The sequence below is a fragment of the Lepisma saccharinum genome, chromosome 28, assembly GCF_977018435.1.
Source record: "Lepisma saccharinum chromosome 28, izLepSacc3.1, whole genome shotgun sequence".
NCBI lineage: Eukaryota > Metazoa > Arthropoda > Insecta > Zygentoma > Lepismatidae > Lepisma > Lepisma saccharinum.
This window is the reverse complement of record NC_139256.1, coordinates 26,049,613-26,068,089: the sequence shown is the minus strand read 5'-3', so window position 1 is coordinate 26,068,089 and position 18,477 is coordinate 26,049,613. Positions and strand designations below refer to the sequence as shown.

Genomic DNA, 18,477 nt, shown 5'->3' with positions numbered 1-18,477 from the left:
ACCTGTCGATTATCCTCTCCGAAAGAGTAGTACTCTTCGTCGTAGTTTTGTAGTCATGAGATCCTAGGTGAGAATAGGTTATGGGGATACGTTACAGTTGTTCCGACCCTACTTTAAACTGTACTCCCAGTCCCAGTATGTGCATCACGTGGCTTTCAACCAAGAAATTCTAACCAACATCTTAAAAACATAAGAGGCTACATTCTCTGTAATGTAGCCATACTTCAAGTAGGTCCCTCTACCTTCATTAGGCTAATCGCGACGATGAGGATGAATGATAAAATTGTTTAAATAGATGATGGGTCACATGCAATCATGCCTTAATCAGGACACCCGATGGCGTCCAGTTCTTCAAAAGATTACCACAGTGTTCGGAAAGTTACTTTTTAAAAGTAACAGAGTTACAGTTACTTGCTCCAAAAAAGTAACAGAGTTACAGTTGCAGTTAATTGATCCAAAAAGTAAGAGAGTTACGTTTGCAGTTACTTGCTACAAAAAGTAACAGAATTACAGTTAAAGTTACTTGCTCCAAAAAGTAACAGAGTTACAGTTGCAGTTACTTGATCTAAAAAGTAACAGAGTTACAGTTACAGTCACTTTATCCAAAAAGTAAGAGTTACGGTTACTTTGTCCAAAAAGTAACAGAGTTACAGTTACTTGCTCCAAAAAAGTAACAGAGTTACAGTTGCAGTTAATTGATCCAAAAAGTAACAGAGTTACGTTTGCAGTTACTTCCTACAAAAAGTAACAGAATTACAGTTAAAGTTACTTGCTCCAAAAAGTAACAGAGTTACAGTTACAGTTACTTGATCCAAAAAGTAACAGAGTTACAGTAACTTGATTCAAAAAGTAACAGAGTTACAGTTGCAGTTAATTGATCCAAAAAGTAACAGAGTTACGTTTGCAGTTACTTCCTACAAAAAGTAACAGAATTACAGTTAAAGTTACTTGCTCCAAAAAGTAACAGAGTTACAGTTACAGTTACTTGCTCCAAAAAAGTAACAGAGTTACAGTTGCAGTTAATTGATCCAAAAAGTAAGAGAGTTACGTTTGCAGTTACTTGCTACAAAAAGTAACAGAATTACAGTTAAAGTTACTTGCTCCAAAAAGTAACAGTTACAGTTGCAGTTACTTTATCCAAAAAGTAAGAGTTACTGTTACTTTGTCCAAAAAGTAACAGAGTTACAGTTACTTGCTCCAAAAAAGTAACAGAGTTACAGTTGCAGTTAATTGATCCAAAAAGTAACAGAGTTACGTTTGCAGTTACTTCCTACAAAAAGTAACAGAATTACAGTTAAAGTTACTTGCTCCAAAAAGTAACAGAGTTACAGTTACAGTTACTTGATCCAAAAAGTAACAGAGTTACAGTAACTTGATTCAAAAAGTAACAGAGTTGCAGTAACGTGATCAAAAAGTAACAGAGTTACAGTTACTTGCTCCAAACACTAACAGAGTTACAGTTGCAGTGACTTGATCCAAACAGTAACAGAGTTACAGTTACTTGATCCAAAAAACATAGTTACAGTTACTTGATCCAAAAAGTAACAGAGTTACAGTAACTTGATCCAAAAAGTAACAGAGTTACAGTAACTTGATCCAAAAAGTAACAGAGTTACAGTAACTTGATTAAAAAAGAAACAGATTTACAGTAACGTGGTCAAAAAATAACAGTTACAGTTACTTGCTCCAAACACTAACAGAGTTACAGTGCAGTGACTTGATCCAAACAGTAACAGAGTTACAGTTACTTGATCCAAAAAGTAACAGAGTTAAAGTTACAGTTTCTTGATCCAAAAAGTAACAGAGTTACAGTAACTTGATCCAAAAAAGTAACAGAGTTGCAGTAACGTGGTCAAAAAAGTAACAGATTTACAGTAACGTGGTCAAAAAAAGTAACAGTTACAGTTACTTGTTCCAAACAGTAACAGAATTACAGTTACTTGCTCCAAAAAGTTACAGTAACGATCCAAAAGGTGATAGAGATACAGTTACAATAACTTGCTCCAGAAAGTAAGAGTTACAGTTAATTTTACTGCTACTTTCTGCTGGAAATTTTCTTGCAAATAAATAATCAGTAATTGCAAGATAATAATATGTGGATATGTTTTATTTATGTTTTTGCTACATAATATAAATCTTCATATATTTATATTATCAGTATTGTATTTAAGAAATTTCCATTGGGGGCGGACAGGAATTCTACTAACTGTATGGAAACAGTATGAGGTAGTGATTGTACGTATACCTCTTAACATAGCTATTTCTACCACTGTCTTCGCCAAGCACAGCTTCCAACTGTCTGACAGAAAAGTATGGCAAATGAATGGCAAAGAGGAAAAAGTAACAAAATCGCCAATAATTTACGACACAATAACGATTTAAGTGTCGTAAAGTAACTGTTGAAAACGTTACTTTAATTGATAAAAGTAACTATGTTACAGTTACATTTCCTCAAAATAGTAAAGTTACAGTTCTGTTACTTGTAACTAGTATCTTTCAAACACTGGATCATCAGTACATTGAATGAAACTCTGCAGCACTCCAGTACTTACAACAAACTAAAAAACTAATCAATCCTTCAAACAGAAATTAATGTGGCACGGCAGAAACAAAAGTTGATTAATGGATTGGTAAAATACTTTGTGAAAGGTAATTGGAAATTATCAGAGATGCAGACAGAATATTCGAAAAACATTAATTGAATTCGGCCAACCTACAATTGGATAACTAACTAGTAACTTCAATATGATAAATTACAGAATGTTTCACAAATCTTTGTGCATGTAAGTGCACAAGTTATTAGACGTATGCCGCTAAAAAAAATATCATAAATATTTTTGTGATTAAACTCGTCAGTATATCCATACGAAACATTAATCGAAAGAAAATCTCCTTTGATTAATTGAAAAAGTTTTGGAACTATTATTGTTCGTTTGATTTTTCGACTTATATGCTAGTATTGCCATCTATCGGAAGATATCCGCATTGTTTCACTGAATGTTATTGCTGCCTTCAGTATTCACTGGATCTGCACTCTGGATAATTCTATGCTACGCACTTGTGTCAGTTATAAATTTAATTCCCCTTCTTATAGTCGTATTATTTTCATGTGTGTGAACAATGTTGAAGTAGAAGGAACATGGAATTTTAAGCGGGGAAAGTGTGCTATTCAGAGTGTAGGACTACACCTTTAGGTGTTTCACCATATACTCATATTTATATTGAAAACTGTTACTTCAAACCAGGGTGGTTTAAAAACATGATTTTTATGTAAAAAATATTTTCTGTTGATTTCTTTATTTAAATCTATTTTTTTTTAAAAGAAAAACACGCTTAAAATTGCTGGGATAGTTTTTGGCATCATAGATATATGTTTTCTTTATAGAAAGGCTTTTTCTAGTAAAAGGCTGTGTAAAATATCTGAACAGTTTGATTAAAACAAATATAAAATTATATGTATATATAAACATTTTTCTGTTTCTGATACTGTACATATATGAACCTACTATGGAAATTTTTTTTGAGTGTGTTAATGAGACAATAATCGTTTCCGACACTTTTCTTCCACTGAAAACATACTGGATGTACTCTATAATTCTAACTTAAAATATTATTTAAACTCTTTGTGGCTCAATTTTGGTATTTATTTTTAACGATAGTTTGCCTAATATTAGCTGCCATGTATATTTACAGCTTAATGATAATGACACTATTTATAGTTTAACATGATTAGTATTTTGTATATTTTTCTACAAAAATGTTAGCTATTTTTGAATTATTGAATTTTAAATCAAGGGAATGTAAGTGTGTTTACATTTTCCTTTCGTATGAGGGTCCGTTCTGAAAGTATCCAAACTTATTTACTTGCAAACAATTTATTGATGACAATTACAACTGCTGTCAATATTCTTCAATGTAGGAACCTTCAGCCTCAATACAGCGAGTATAGCGAATTTTCCACTGTTCACAGCAGTCCTGGAAGTTCTTGACTGAGACCCTCTTTAATGCTTTGGTAGTGGCAGCTTGAACCTCTTCAATTGACGCAAAACGCTTCCCCTTGAGCACCCTTTTGACCTTGGGAAACAAAAATAAGTCGGCCTGTGCCAAGTCCGGGCTGTAAGGGGGATGAGGCAGCGTTGCCACGCGTACGTTGGCCAAAAACTCACCTACCAAAAGCGCCGTGTGAGCGGGCGCGTTGTCGTGGTGAAGCACCCACCTGTCGGCGATGTCAGACCGGACGCGCTGGACCCTCTGTCGGAGACGCTGAAGCACTGTTTTGTAGTAAGCTGCATTCACGGTGGTCCCAGTAGGTACAAAACTCTTTGTGCACGACCCCTTCGCGTCGAAAAAGACAAGGAGCATTGATTTTCACATCCGGGCCTTCTTTTGACGAGGGGACGCGGAGGTGTGCCATTCTGAACTTTGTCTCTTGCTTTCGGGTTCATACTCGAATAGCCAGGTTTCATCCCCTGTTATCACTCGGTCGAGAAACGTTTCTTCACCGTCAACACGTTACACAATTTCGCGGCCAATTCGCACACGGCACTGCATTTAATCGTCTGTCAAAATCTTCGGAACTACTTTTGCACAGATTTTGCGCATGTTCAAGTTTTGGGTAACAATTTCAAAAACTTGCAACGCCTGTCTTTGTCTAACAGAGCTTACACACGGGCCACATTTTCCTCCGTTTTTGACGTGGACGACTCCCTGAGCGTTGTTTGTCCTCGAGCACCTCCCGTCCTTCCTTGAACGCCGTGTGCCATGTGTAAACTTGCGTGGGGGACATCACTTTCTCGCCGTAAGCCTCCCGTAGCATGGTTAAAGTCTCCGTAAAGTTTTTTTTTTTTTTCAATTTCATACAAAATTTCAAAGCGTAACGCTGTTCCAAAGTGCGCTCCATTTTCACCAAATCCACCAACTGCAAATTCTCGACGCGACGTTTTTTCCGTGTACACAACACGAGCGATTGCACCTCAACCACTGCTTGCAGGCAACTGAGCGAGGCCTTGTTTTGAAGGTTAAGGTCCCCACTGCCACCTGGCGCAGCTTACCCGAACCCTCGACCGATTCTCGCGCAGCGCTGCGGACAGTTCGGATACTTTCAGAACGGACCCTGTAGATATATGTTTTCTTTATAGAAAGGCTTTTTCTAGTAAAAGGCTGTGTAAAATATCTGAACAGTTTGATTAAAACAAGTAGAAAATTATATGTATGTATTATATGTAATTGACCAATAGATGGCGAAAATCATGATGATTAATTCTACGTCGATGTTTCTATCTTCATATGTTAATCGCTAAGACCAGGATCAAATGGTAAAATATATAAAATAATACCGCAAGAAAATATCTATATCTTATCGAAAATTGAATAACAAAACTCTGGCAAACTACTACATTGCTGTAAGTTACTGTACAAATTGTAAGATATTTCGAGTTTCTCATTCTAGACACTGTGTCAGAGTTGCAGGAAGTGAATGTTACTTTTTTTTTAATAGTTTATCTTCCTCTGTTGGTTAACTGTGATGATTAATACTGATTATATTAAATTAAAGAAAGGACAGTCCTAAACATACACCAATGCCCAAACCGAGACTTTTCTGACCAGGTGACTTCTGAAATATATCAAGTTTCTTTCCATAGGTTAGTTCAGGAGCAGGCACGTATCTAGAAATACATTTCGAGGGGGGTCTGACCAAGTGCCTCAATAATAACAATAATATTAATAATAATAACATAATTAGAATAATTATATTAAATTAAATTAATATTAAATATGGAAATTAATAAATTTTGTATTGTTATTATTACATGAATGGGTAAAAAGATGGTAAAAGACTAGATAACAGCATGTATTAATATTACCTAACATGTAATTAAGACCGCCGAAATATGTATAAAAACAACTGCCCTAGCATGAAAATTAATGTTATATAGATAAAGAATTGAATATTGATTGAATAACAAAAACGGTGTTAGATCCAATTGTACTAGGCAAGAATAATTGCACGGTGATCACTTTTAGCTACCTATAACAATTAACGAAAAGTAAAGTTGTTGATTAATATTTTCTATGCACATTATCATAAGTAGTAGAGTGCATAAATCTTTCGTAATATCCTTCAAAGCCGTATGAGCCCAATTCCTTCTCTTCACCGGAAATAAATAACCATCGATTACATAAATGCTAAACAATTATATATATATATATATATATATATATATATATATATATATATATATATATCTTTCGGGGGTACGGACCCCCTAAATACGTCCTTGTTCTGGAGTTATTTTGCATATGAATATATTGGTCGTATAGTCCGATTACTTTCAAAACATCTCCAGCTTTCCTGTGCGAGTCCAGCAAGCGAGCCTACCAACAGTGTAGAGCGTGAGCGGGAGAGTTAGCGATAGGTGCTGGGTTGAGATGACGTCAGCGGCTCGCTTATTGATTGGAGGCTTCGGACCTTTTGACTCGCTCCCAAGCTGCAAATGCAGAACACACAGAGATGTTACGAAAATAATCTCACTTCTACCTGTACCTCATAATACACCGTGTCCGCAAATTATTGTACCATTTAATAATATTACAGTTTCACTAATAGTGCACAGACAGACATGATATTAGCATCATTTGAAGGAGAAATACTTGAAGTTTTACACAGACTTTAAATGCATTCGATGTGCTCCCAATGTATGGTAGGACTGATGTCCAGGCAGCTATTTCCATTCTCACATAACCTTCTCAAGCATGTTTTGTGTGACGTTCCCGATGCACCTTTGCAATTCTGACAGTGTCTGTGGAAGTTGAGGAATTCATCTACCGATACAAGCCGACACAAATGCCGCCTGAGATTTTCATCGAGTCTAACAATATTGGAAATTATTCAAAATTCAAAATTTAATTTTACTTTGCACAAAATTTTGCACGAACAACACTATTTTTTTGATAACATAACATCTAATTTGATAGTCTAATTGTTGCATATATTCTAAAGAAAATTTCTTCTAAATTGAAGCATACAGGGTGTATCGAAAGTAATAGTTCAAACTGACACAGGTGAAAGTATACACGATAATAGAAGCAAAAAAGTCTCAGTAAACATGGGTTTGCAAACGATCCGTATTCGAGATAACCGCGAATGTGTGATTACAAGCCGCCACTGACTTCATTGCTTGTAAACGTCGTCCTAGTTGGTAAATTGTTAATAATGTGTCCGAATGTGTGGGTAGAATCCGTACCACCTCTCGAAAATGTTCTGCTTGATTGCAACGCCACCTCTGGGAAATGTTCTGTTTTGTAAACAAAGAGCAAACCTCGTATCGCACAAGGAGTAAAGGTTACGGCTTGTAACCACACATTTGCACACATTATTAGCATTTTACCAACTAGGACGACGTCTACAAACTATGAAATCAGTGGCGGCTTGTAATCACACATTCGCGATTATCTCGAAAACGGCTCGTTTGCAGACCCATGTTTCTGAGACTTTTTTGCTTCTATTATCGTGTATACTTTCACCTGTAGCAGTTTGCACTATTACTTATGTGACACCCTGTATAATTGGGAAAATAATATTTACACACCAATAATGATCAATACAGAGTGAACGAAAAGTAGGTGGACAGTCAATGATAAGCTTTCAACACAATAGATTTCAGGATTCGTATAAAACAGGTTTGTGAAATGCTGAATTCTGCTAAGGCTCTTCTTGTAGACTGTCGGAGACTGTGAACACAAACACCATAGTTATAATGAACACCATTGTTATAGTATAGGCCTAACCCTAAAACAATCCTATTCCACCTACTGTCACTTGACTTTGAAATTCGAAAAAAGTCAAATTCAAAATGACGCTGCTTCGTTACTATTGGCCTTATAAGAAAAACAAAAAATACAACATGGTAGCCCGAAACCTCCTCTTTCTAAAATCAGCAAGTGGATTTGCTCCATCTGTCACTGTTCTCGCGCCAAAAATTCCCAAAGCGACCCATGTTTTCAGCACCTGCGGCCACGTAAAAAAGGCATTTTTTTTTACTTTTCGGGACCCTGTAGCCAGGTCCCGGGGCCGATTCGGTTCGTACTCGACTTTCCGCACTTCTATGGGAATTTCAGCGCGTTTCTAAAATCCACTCCCGAATGGCCACTTTTTGGGTGGCTCGGGGCCCCGTTGCCATAGCAACCACGCCGAAATCCTGATCCTGATGTTTTAGGCCAAGGTGTAAGGTACCCGAAAATCGACCCGGTTTTCATTTTAGACACCCAGGCTAGGAGTGAAAAATCGCACAAAATGGCCAAATTTCGGGGCCCCGCCAGGGCCCAGGTGGAGCCCGGACGGGTCCGTCCGGCTTAGCCCTAGTAAACATTGTCTTTGATGAAACCCCACAGAAAGAACTCGTGATGTCCGGTGAACGATGACACAGCCATCGGATACGTCATTGAGAAGGTTTGGTGAGAATGGGAATACTTCCTGGACATCTGCCCTGTCACACGTTGGGATACATTTAAAACTAACAATAAATCCTCAATTCAAAGAAAGTTAATGATGATCACGTGACGTCCAAAATGAAGCAGCGAAATATAAAAATGCCCTTCGAATAACTTCTTCCCCTCCCCCCCCCCCCAGGTGCCTACAATGAATCCATCACCCCACAGATGACCTTGAAAATTACATCCAAATTCATCAAAGCTGATCCATTCTTGGTGCCTCAATTTACACAGTAAAACCTGTAGGTTTCATTTCTTTGAAATGATCCTGTCCGATCTGCTCAAATAATGCATTTTAATGCAGCACATGGAACAACAGCTTATAAAAGTGCACTTGGATGTATTTCTGTGTATTTTGATGCATCAAAAGGTGAGTTTATGCACATATATGTGTTACTGCAGTCAGCACACTTGTGTCTATTTATTTACACATTTTGCGTCCTGGGTGTATCAGTAACCTTCAGTGAAACCTACGGGAGACAGCTAAAAAAAGAAGTCATACACCCCCCACGACAGAAAGACATTCATCCGCCACTGCGTCACAGGGACCGTCACTGACTCTCGTGTGTTGTAATGAATCCATTAAGGGGAGGAGATACAGTTACGCACCAATTGTGCATTTATTTCAATATCGCCCGAATGGGCACTGCTACTGGAAAAAACCATGGGTGTATCCAAGAGTATGAATGTCTCTCCATGTTGCAAGTGGAAGCGTTTTCTTATGTTGATTATTAAGCTGGACACGATGTTTGAAAAATATGATGAATAAGAGTTTTCGGAATCCCATGTATTCCTTATGGGGAAGTTAAGAGATCGAATAAGCCCAGAAGTGTTTGTTACTGTAGTACCACAAAAAAAAATGTGTATTCCTGTGTTGCTTCACTAAAATTGATGACATTTCCATATCTTATACATCTAATCACTTATTTTCGCAATAATACAGGGTGATCCGTTTGAGATGTCAGAAAAGTAAACCGTTATATAGAAGAGGTTAATGTACATATCTCCGAGCAGCTTGTTGTAATATAAGCAGAAAGGATGTAAGTTGCGAGTGAGTGGAAGTTTACAGACTTCAGCCACATGGCGGCGCTAATGTGCATGGTAACAAAGGTGGTGGTCACGACACAACATTGAGTATTTTCGAGTATTTCATGCATGCTACTGCCACCACGCAGCTGAAGAATGTAAACCTTCACTCACTCGAAACTTACATCCTTGCTGCTTCTATTACAACAAACTGCTCACAGATATCTACATTAACCTCTTGTAGATAATGGTTTCTTTTTCTAACATCTCAAACTGATCACCAGGATAGAATAGGCTTACTATTCATCAATAGGAATGATCTACAAATGCAAGTTCAATACCGCTTAGACATGTTTAAGCAATAGTGAAAAAAAAGTAATTGGATTCATACAATTTCATATCTTTTAAAGGTTTTTTAATAAAAAATTATAGTTAATTAATAAAACATGGTTTGGTGGCCCTTATTTTTCAACTTTTGAAATTCTCTGCTCCCAACCCCTAATCTTGTTCCAATATATAAAAAAGTAAGCCTTGCAAATTTCAGCTCAATTGCACTATTTTAAGGCGACCCTCCAAGGCATTAAAGTTTCAATGTTTTACCAAAATAATAGTCAAGCGTAACCGAAAGACAATTTTAAATACAACTGTTTTCTGCATACAGTTATGTTCAAGAAACTTTGGCCAATATGTTCAGCAAAAATTGAAACCCAAGAGAAATAAATACTTCACAAAATAAAGTCTAAAATGGAAATAGAAACAATTAAAATATATTAGATTTTGCTGCTTCAATAGGCCATGTTTGGTAGCATCTGTGTACTTTTCTCTGTGTTTTCTAACCATCTGAACAATGACTTACTCTTGTTTTTCATTCTTGGCCAGAATGTTCTGATATTCTTGAATTCGCTTCACTCATCTCTCTATCATGTCATAAACTACTACAATGTTTTTCAGTGTTTCCAACCCATGTTGAAAATTGACATCATCTTTCCAAGTAGATGGGCAGTTCCGTAGAAAATTTGGGTTGATTGAAAATCTTGAGATGATCATCATCGATCCAGCAGAAATAAAATCATAGAAGTGTTTTTCTTTCAAACGGTTGAGTTCTTCACTTCCAACAATGTACCGTTTAATTTGATTTTCTGCATCGTTGTCTTCTGTAGTCATCTTTGCAGAAGCCATTTGTTGCTTAATGCCTAGTAGAACTTCATCATCAAAGACTACGAATGCCGCATTTTCTGGTGACAGAGGCCATACGTGGTTTACATTTTTTTGACGGCAGCACTTCTAATTTCTTACTCGAATAATTTGAATTTTTAAAATATGTAATCTAGGTGAAGAGTTTTCACAGCCAGCGGTGCTAGGAATCAAAATTGTAAATTGAATCTGATAAGAAAACTGCATATTCATGGAAATAAAACTCTTTTTTGTTCTGTTTAAATTGAACTTCGTAAAATATAGTTTATAGTCGTAAATAGCCTTTGCCATACAGCAAGTGTAGTTCAGAACTCCAAAAAGCGAAATGAGACTCCTTTTGGGGGACAACCACCGAAAAATATCATAACCAATTAATAAGACTAACTTTTCTTGTAGACATTCCAGCGTAGTGACACGTATATCTTCGGTAACATGCTCTATCCCACTACCGTACTCTTTGTTGTCTATGGTCGACCAGATCTCCCTAAATTTTTTAAGCAAATCCACATCTGGTTCAGAAGTTGCAGCCATTACTGCATCAAAACTATTTATTATTTTTGTTCCTTATAATTATAATTTCTTTAATTCATTTCAAGAATAATTCGAAAATGTGATATCAACACAGAAGGTAGAGTATATCAATATCAAACATTTCTCAAGATTTGTACAATAACCACTTATTTGACCAGTGTTGCTTGCAGTTGTATCAAAACAAAACGTGTGTACTTTTTCTTCCATGCCCCATTGTCCACTATGTGGTAAATAGCTTCAGATTGATCTTCTGTAGATGTTGGAATTTCAGATATACCTAACAATTGTTCTTTTCCGTGAAATGTAACAATTACGGCTAATCTATGAAAGATTAAGCTGGAAGCAGCTTGCTCTCCCAGTGTAACACGAAAGCGCTGGAATCTGCTGGTTGAATTTTCCCTTAATTTCTGTTTGACTTCTTTCCGTCGACATTGTACGTTGTATTTTCTGGGGGTTGTACGAGAACTCATTACAATTTTAACAAATATACCTATTCTAAATTGAAATCTGTGTCTGAACTTAGAAAGCTGCCTTATTGGCTCTAAAAGACTTCAATTGGACTTTCTGAGAGTTGTTGAGTGATGCTGGTGGTACCTATATAAATGCCACGGATCTTTCTAGATAGTTCTAGAACCTTGTGAAGGATTCTATAACCTTCCAGAACCATTTTTATTGCAAACTAGATTCTCTTTTAATTATATTATGTACTATGTTCGGGGGGAAAACATGATTAAGAAGATAAAAACAGTTTAATATAGAAATTTTGATTGGTTCAAGTCTAAACTTTAAGGACTTTGGGGGCCACTTTAATATTAACTTATTGAACTGAAATTTTATATACAGTACTTTTACATGACTTTTAACAAAGTTGAGAGTTTGGACATTAAAAATATTTAAGTTCAGAAAATCACATAACTAAGGGTGACCTTGTGTATGTCTATAATTATTTTTTCTCTTGGTTTACATAATTCTGACAGTGTTATATTTATTAGATGCAGTGGCATTCGTAGGCGTTGTCGTTAATACTATATATCTAACAAAGTGTTCTATTTCTACTTAGAAAATATATGAGGCATGTGAAAAGATAATAAAATTAAACTCATACAGCTACTGAAAGTCACACTCCTCTTTCATAGACACATTCCCTGAAGTAATTTCTTGATGTTCTAACGTTGCGCCATCTAACAGTAACAAACTATGTAACATGCTGTACTGGATAAAAATTTCAATAAGTGTTTCTTTTTGGGTTATAGAGTACCCTTCACTATCTCCTGTCCTACCTATTTCTATTATTCATCGACGTAAATAACCTTCATAATATGGTAGTCCAATTTAACCAGATATTCATATGACTTTAAAAACATATACCACACCAATGATTAAATTTTTAAAATATGTCACCTCCTTGGAAGAGAGGGTTGATATATCATTGTGCGCATTTCATCGTATATTTTATCAATCTATCGGCCAGATCAACCCATAGAGAGGTAGAAAGTTAGAAATACATTCAAAATTATGGTGAGAACATCGCAACTTACCAACAATAGCCTTCGGCCTTTGTGGCTGAATTTTGGCAATTTTTTTAAATCATAGTTTGCAAAATATTAGCTGCCATGTTTATTTACAGTTTAATTATGATAACTCCATTTACTGTTTAACATGATTAGTATTTTCAATTTGCTATTTTTGCCCAGATAAATTATTGAATTTTAAATCACTAGTAATTTGACTGCGTTTACAGTTTACAAATTTCCTTTCGTATCAGTACATGTATTTTGTTTCCTTTCTTAGAGACTTATAAACGCCATTAAATGATTACAAGATAAATGTACTTTAATGAAAAGTAACTCTGGTATCTACAAAATCCTTATGTACATTATTCTATAAATTATCCATTTAATGTGATTTAAATCAACCTAATTTATATCATTCCACCTTGCCATTAACTAACAATAGTTTTAAGGAAAGATGCTAGGCTTAACACCCAAATTATGTATACTTAAACACATTATTATGGAAAGAAATATTTTCGCCTTCTTCCTTGGACAGAGTTAAGTAACGATTGTCATTTTTTTAGGTATTGTCTCAAAAACTGAAGGGTCTCTCATACACCATACTCTTGCATGTCATTATCTGACAATGTTTTAATTATTGATAATTTTATCAGAAAAAAAATGAAATTTATATTTTTCTTTCAGGCGAATTAATGCTTCTGAAAATCTCGAAGTTTTGGAACTGAAGAGAAATCTCATCTCAGTTGCAACAAATCATCCAATTTTAAATGTACATTTTTGCATCATCGTTCCTATTTCCATTAATTTGTATAATTCATACTTTTATGTAGGCTATGTGTAATTATTTGTATGTTTTTTTAAGAAAAATTAAATGTGATATTTCTTCTCTTTGTTTTATTTTCACAGACAAGTGTATTTCCTATTCCTGTTTGAATTTTATGTTAATATCACAATGTTAGCAAAGGTTTTTAACCCACCTCATAATATATATATATATATATATATATATATATATATATATATACATACAGTGAAGAATGGAAGCAATTTTAACAATAAAGCACGAAATATGGAGAAACATATGGTGTGAAACGAAATATCGACTCGATATTGTACGTGACACTAATAGAAATAACACTGCGGCGTTTTAAATTCCTAATATTTTTGTTTTCACTATTTGTATGTATATTGTTGGAGGTGTTCTGTTATTTGACGCACAAAAAAAATGAATATTATTTTGGTTCTTTTACTGAAATGCTCTCACAATTTGTGACCACTCTGTATATTTGAAGAATGGTAAATTGGAAAAACGCATTTTTCTCCATTATCGGGTATTACGGCCATTAACAATTATTCAAAGTAATAAATCAGTGTTTTATAAAGGTTTCGGTTTTAAATTCTTGTTTTAGAAGACCTACAGGGTGGCCCAAAAAAAGGTAACCGAAATGTAGAACCGTTGTATTATGTGTTCGGTTACCCTTTTTTGGTAACCCTGTATTTCGATATGCAGGATATTAAGTAAAACATTTGTATCAATTAAAGAAGGCAATAATTTGGAGATAAAGATGTAATATGGAATTATAGTAGATCATAAAAACATTGATAAATGTAGAAAATTGGGGATGATGAGGATTTGATACTTTAAGTTTAACTGAGAACTGCTTTATGCTCATATAGGCTAATCGGGACTGGATATACAGTTTAAAAGTGCGATGCAAACCAGTATACAATCTGCCTCTTACACCCTGGAAGAACTCACACCATCGGGAAGGACCTTTTCGTTATTGTATACTAGACACTCGCACGTTATTAGTATGCCCGTATAGTTCCCAACACTCTTTGACTGACCTTGCGTGTCTAGTAAGTTACAAACAGCAACATCGAATCGACCACTGGTGTAAAGTGGCGTATTTGGTGTCTTCACCGTTCCAGAGCTGTGTATAGTGTTCAGTATGGACACGTGGTATGAGCTAACCAATAAAATGGACTTGGAAAGCAGCAGGCAGGCATTGGTTGAATCTTAAAAACTTGAATACCGTTATTCTTGCGTACATCTTGCTTGAACATGATTTCCTTGCACCAGCCTGACACTACACAAGTGTCAAAAAGTGCAGGGAACTAGATTGTACTCCCGATAACCAGGACTTAGCTTAATCCGGTAGGCAAAAGAAAAACAAAAGCAGAATGCAAGGTTTTAAATGTGGCTAGAAGTCAACAAGAGAACTTCCCAAAGAAAAGGCAGTCAACCACTGATGAAATTCTATTTCTTGCAAACTTTGTACTGTACTGTAGTGTATTTAGACCTATGTCCTCTAAATACACAAGAATAAACTTGTTTTGTTGCTATAAACGGACATTCGTTAAACCTGTCAACTTAGTTCGGATTAACGAAGTTTTACTGTATTATGGTTGATTGATTGATTTTGATAAGGACATATGAGGAATTTTTGCCGTCACATAACACGGGAAACGTTCCTTAAGTAAAGCAAAATTTAGGACACGCCCCTAACAAGAAAATAAGATATGTCAATTAAAACTTCCTCATTCAATTTAGAAACTAGTTAATTCATTCACTGTCTCCGAGGTCTAAAATCTCCTTACCTATTAATAGCTGAGGCTGTAAAGGGTCACTCAGCACACACAGGGTGTAGCATAAGTAATAGCGCATACTGACACAGTTGGAAGTACACTATAATAGAACCAAAAAAGTCTCAGTAACATGGGTCTGCAAACAAGCCGTTTTCTTGCGAATGTGTGGTTACAAGCCGCCACTGACTTCATTGTTTGTAAACGTCGTCCTAGTTGGTAACATGTACTCTTCGTTGCTGTAATGTTCCATTTCACTACACAGTACAGCACAACTGACGTGACTCCCACAGTACGATTAGACTGCGTATCCATCCTGTTTGATGACAACGCCATCTCTCGGAAATGTTATGTTTTGTAAACAAAGAGCAGACCTCGGAACGCGCAAGGAGTAAAGCGCTCGGTGTTTACAAAATGCAATCAATGACTGCTTCTAACCACACATTCGCACACATTATTAGCATTTTACCAACTAGGACGACGTTTACAAACAATGAAGTCAGTGGCGGCTTGTAACCACACATTCGCGATTATCTCGAAAACGGTTCGTTTTCGGACCCATGTTTACTGAGACGTTTTTTCTTCTATTATGGTGTACTCTCAACTGTGTCAGTTTGCGCTATAACTTATGATACACCCTGTATGACGACAAACACAGGACAATACACAGCTCTACGGAGGGTTATGCTGGGTCCAGTTGCCAGAGCATCGTTGGCCTGGAAGGATCAATTACCGGAGTATACTAGGTTGATATTTGGATGTCTTACCAGAAGGTCACCGGTTCTCTCTCTGGAGCAAGGTCGCGCATGGCGGCAGAGAAGGGTGGGGATCGAGTGGGCAGAGCGAAGCAGTACACGCCGCATTGAAGTCTGGTAACTGCAGTAGCTTCCCTCTCGCGTGTTCATTGGTGGAGCCGTCACTACTTGCGCGGAGAGTTGTTTTCGTTCGCTTCCTCCAGAGATATATGGGATAGAATACCGCCAAAAGGGGTAACTTCGTCATGAGACCGATAGATGTCGGTAGGAGTGAAGATGATGACTGATTGTATTGTCTATGTTTTGTACCGAAACACCTTGCTCTTTGTTTCCTTATGATACATGTGCTCAATTTGTTTTGTTGAATGTATGAAAATCAATAAAATAATTTAAAAAATAAGACTAAAGGACACACAAACATCACTAAGCCCCGCGGCAGGTTAAGTGTGCAGCAACTTTTCGCATGTATAGACCCAAACGTGCGCGCGGAAAATAGTTCCGCTGCTATACTGTCGATTTTCTCACTGTCTACGATATGAACATCTCTGCCAAAATTTATACGAAGTTACTCCGTTTGACGCAGGAGCGTATATTCTAGTCTAGCCAGGCAATCTGCGAAGCCTGAAGTCTAGAGAATAAAATACAGGAGGAAAATCGATCAGAAATTGTAAGTAATATTATTCACATCAGTGAGATTGTGATGCTGATTCTGGAGTTGGAAACCTGATTTCTTATGAGTTGGCAACCTGATTTCTTATGAGTTGGCAACCTGATTTCCTATGAGTTGGCAACCCGATTTCCTATTAGTTGGCAACCTGATTTCCTATGAGTTTGCAACCTGATATCCTATGAGTTGTTAACCTGATTTCTTATTAGTTGGCAACCTGGTTTCTTAGGAGTTGGTTTGGTTTGGTTTGAGTTGGTGTTTTAAGTCCACTTTATGCACAGTAAGGCTAATCGGGACTGGACCTACGGTTTAAAGTGGGATCTGAACCACTGTGCCATGTGCCTCCACCGGGTGTCTTAGGAGTTGGTAAATTTATTTCTATTCATAGCCTAGGACCACGTCACATTGTGAGATAGCCCAGATCTTGGACTCCGTATACGCCACTGGTTTGACGGTATACATAACGGATTGTGTTTGTCCATTCAGTAATTTCATCCTATCACCATTCTGATCGTCGCGATTAATCTACTAGAGTGGCAGGAAAGCGACGTAAAAACCAAATCGATCAATTAACTCAACCATGGATGGATGTGTGTATCGATGACATCATATCGTTACTGCAAAAGCAACTTCTGGGTTTCAGATCTCAAGCTGCCTTAACTGTATTCAGCTGAAGTAGAGTCGAATTACTTTTGGAACATCTCCAGAGGACTGCGCGAATCTGTCTAGCGAGCCTAGTGGGCGTGTAGAACCTGAGCAAGGAGCTTAGCGATAAGTTCTGGGGTTAAGATGACGTCAGCGGCTCGCTTGGTTAATTGGCTGCTTCGAGAGTTGTGACTCGTACCGATGCTTCAAATGCATAACAGCCAAAGATGTTACGGAAATACTCTCTCTATAACAAGCTTGCTTAAAGTTACTTTGCATGGAACGCCCAACCTCGTCGCCTCTTCACTTAATAGGAGAAGAAAATCTTGTCAAGCCGTGACGATTCTTGATTTGTTGCCCCGTGGCTCTACATGCTCGCCTTCTTAAACAGATCCCCTCGCCCATATTACAGCCATTCACTTTTGCTTTTTTGTTTCCTCTATGCAAGCGAAAGTAGTTCTTTGCCTTTGGTGTCGTGCGTGGCAGCATAAACAATCGTTCGAGGTTACATGAAAGTAAATCATTCCTCTTTTGAATTCGTGTTCATTTTTTTTCCAATCCACTACGAAATGGTGCAATCATGATTTTTTCATGTAATTTCCAGCCACGATTCAAAACATTTTTCTATCGTTAAATTGTTTTTCTACAGGGTGTTCGTAAATAATCGATAAAGTTTGTTGTTATGCCATGCCAATAGTTGTGTAACTAGTGCCACTTGAAAGGCAAACTCTGAACGATTTATATCCTCGAAATATGCTCAATATATTGCTGTATGAAGAAACAAACTGCCGGAGTACTAATTGAGGTGAGTGTACATGTCCACTATGCTGAAGTCCACTATATGCGCAGATAATAATCTGTACTGGACCTACAGTTTAAAGTTCGATTGATTGATTTCGTGATTTAAGTTCACTTTATGCACAGGAAGGCTAATCGGGACTTGACCTACAGTTTAAAGTGGAATACGAACCACTATTTGCCTCCAGCAGGTATCGAACCCGAGACCCCTTGATTACAAGGCAACAACGCTACCACTTTTTTTTTGTTTTAATTCTTTATTTTATACAGT

At 36.8% G+C, this 18,477-nt stretch overlaps 1 protein-coding gene across 1 annotated transcript in view; it reads left to right on the top strand.

The window, feature by feature from the left end:
• The window catches only part of LOC145980662 (uncharacterized), a 45,819-nt gene extending 32,181 nt beyond the window's left edge, over window positions 1–13,638 (top strand). The window contains exon 3 of the mRNA XM_083113715.1: window positions 13,440–13,638. The gene's annotated coding sequence lies outside the window, so the exon portion shown is untranslated. The remainder of the gene's footprint in view (window positions 1–13,439) is intronic.
• Window positions 13,639–18,477: the final 4,839 nt, after the last annotated feature.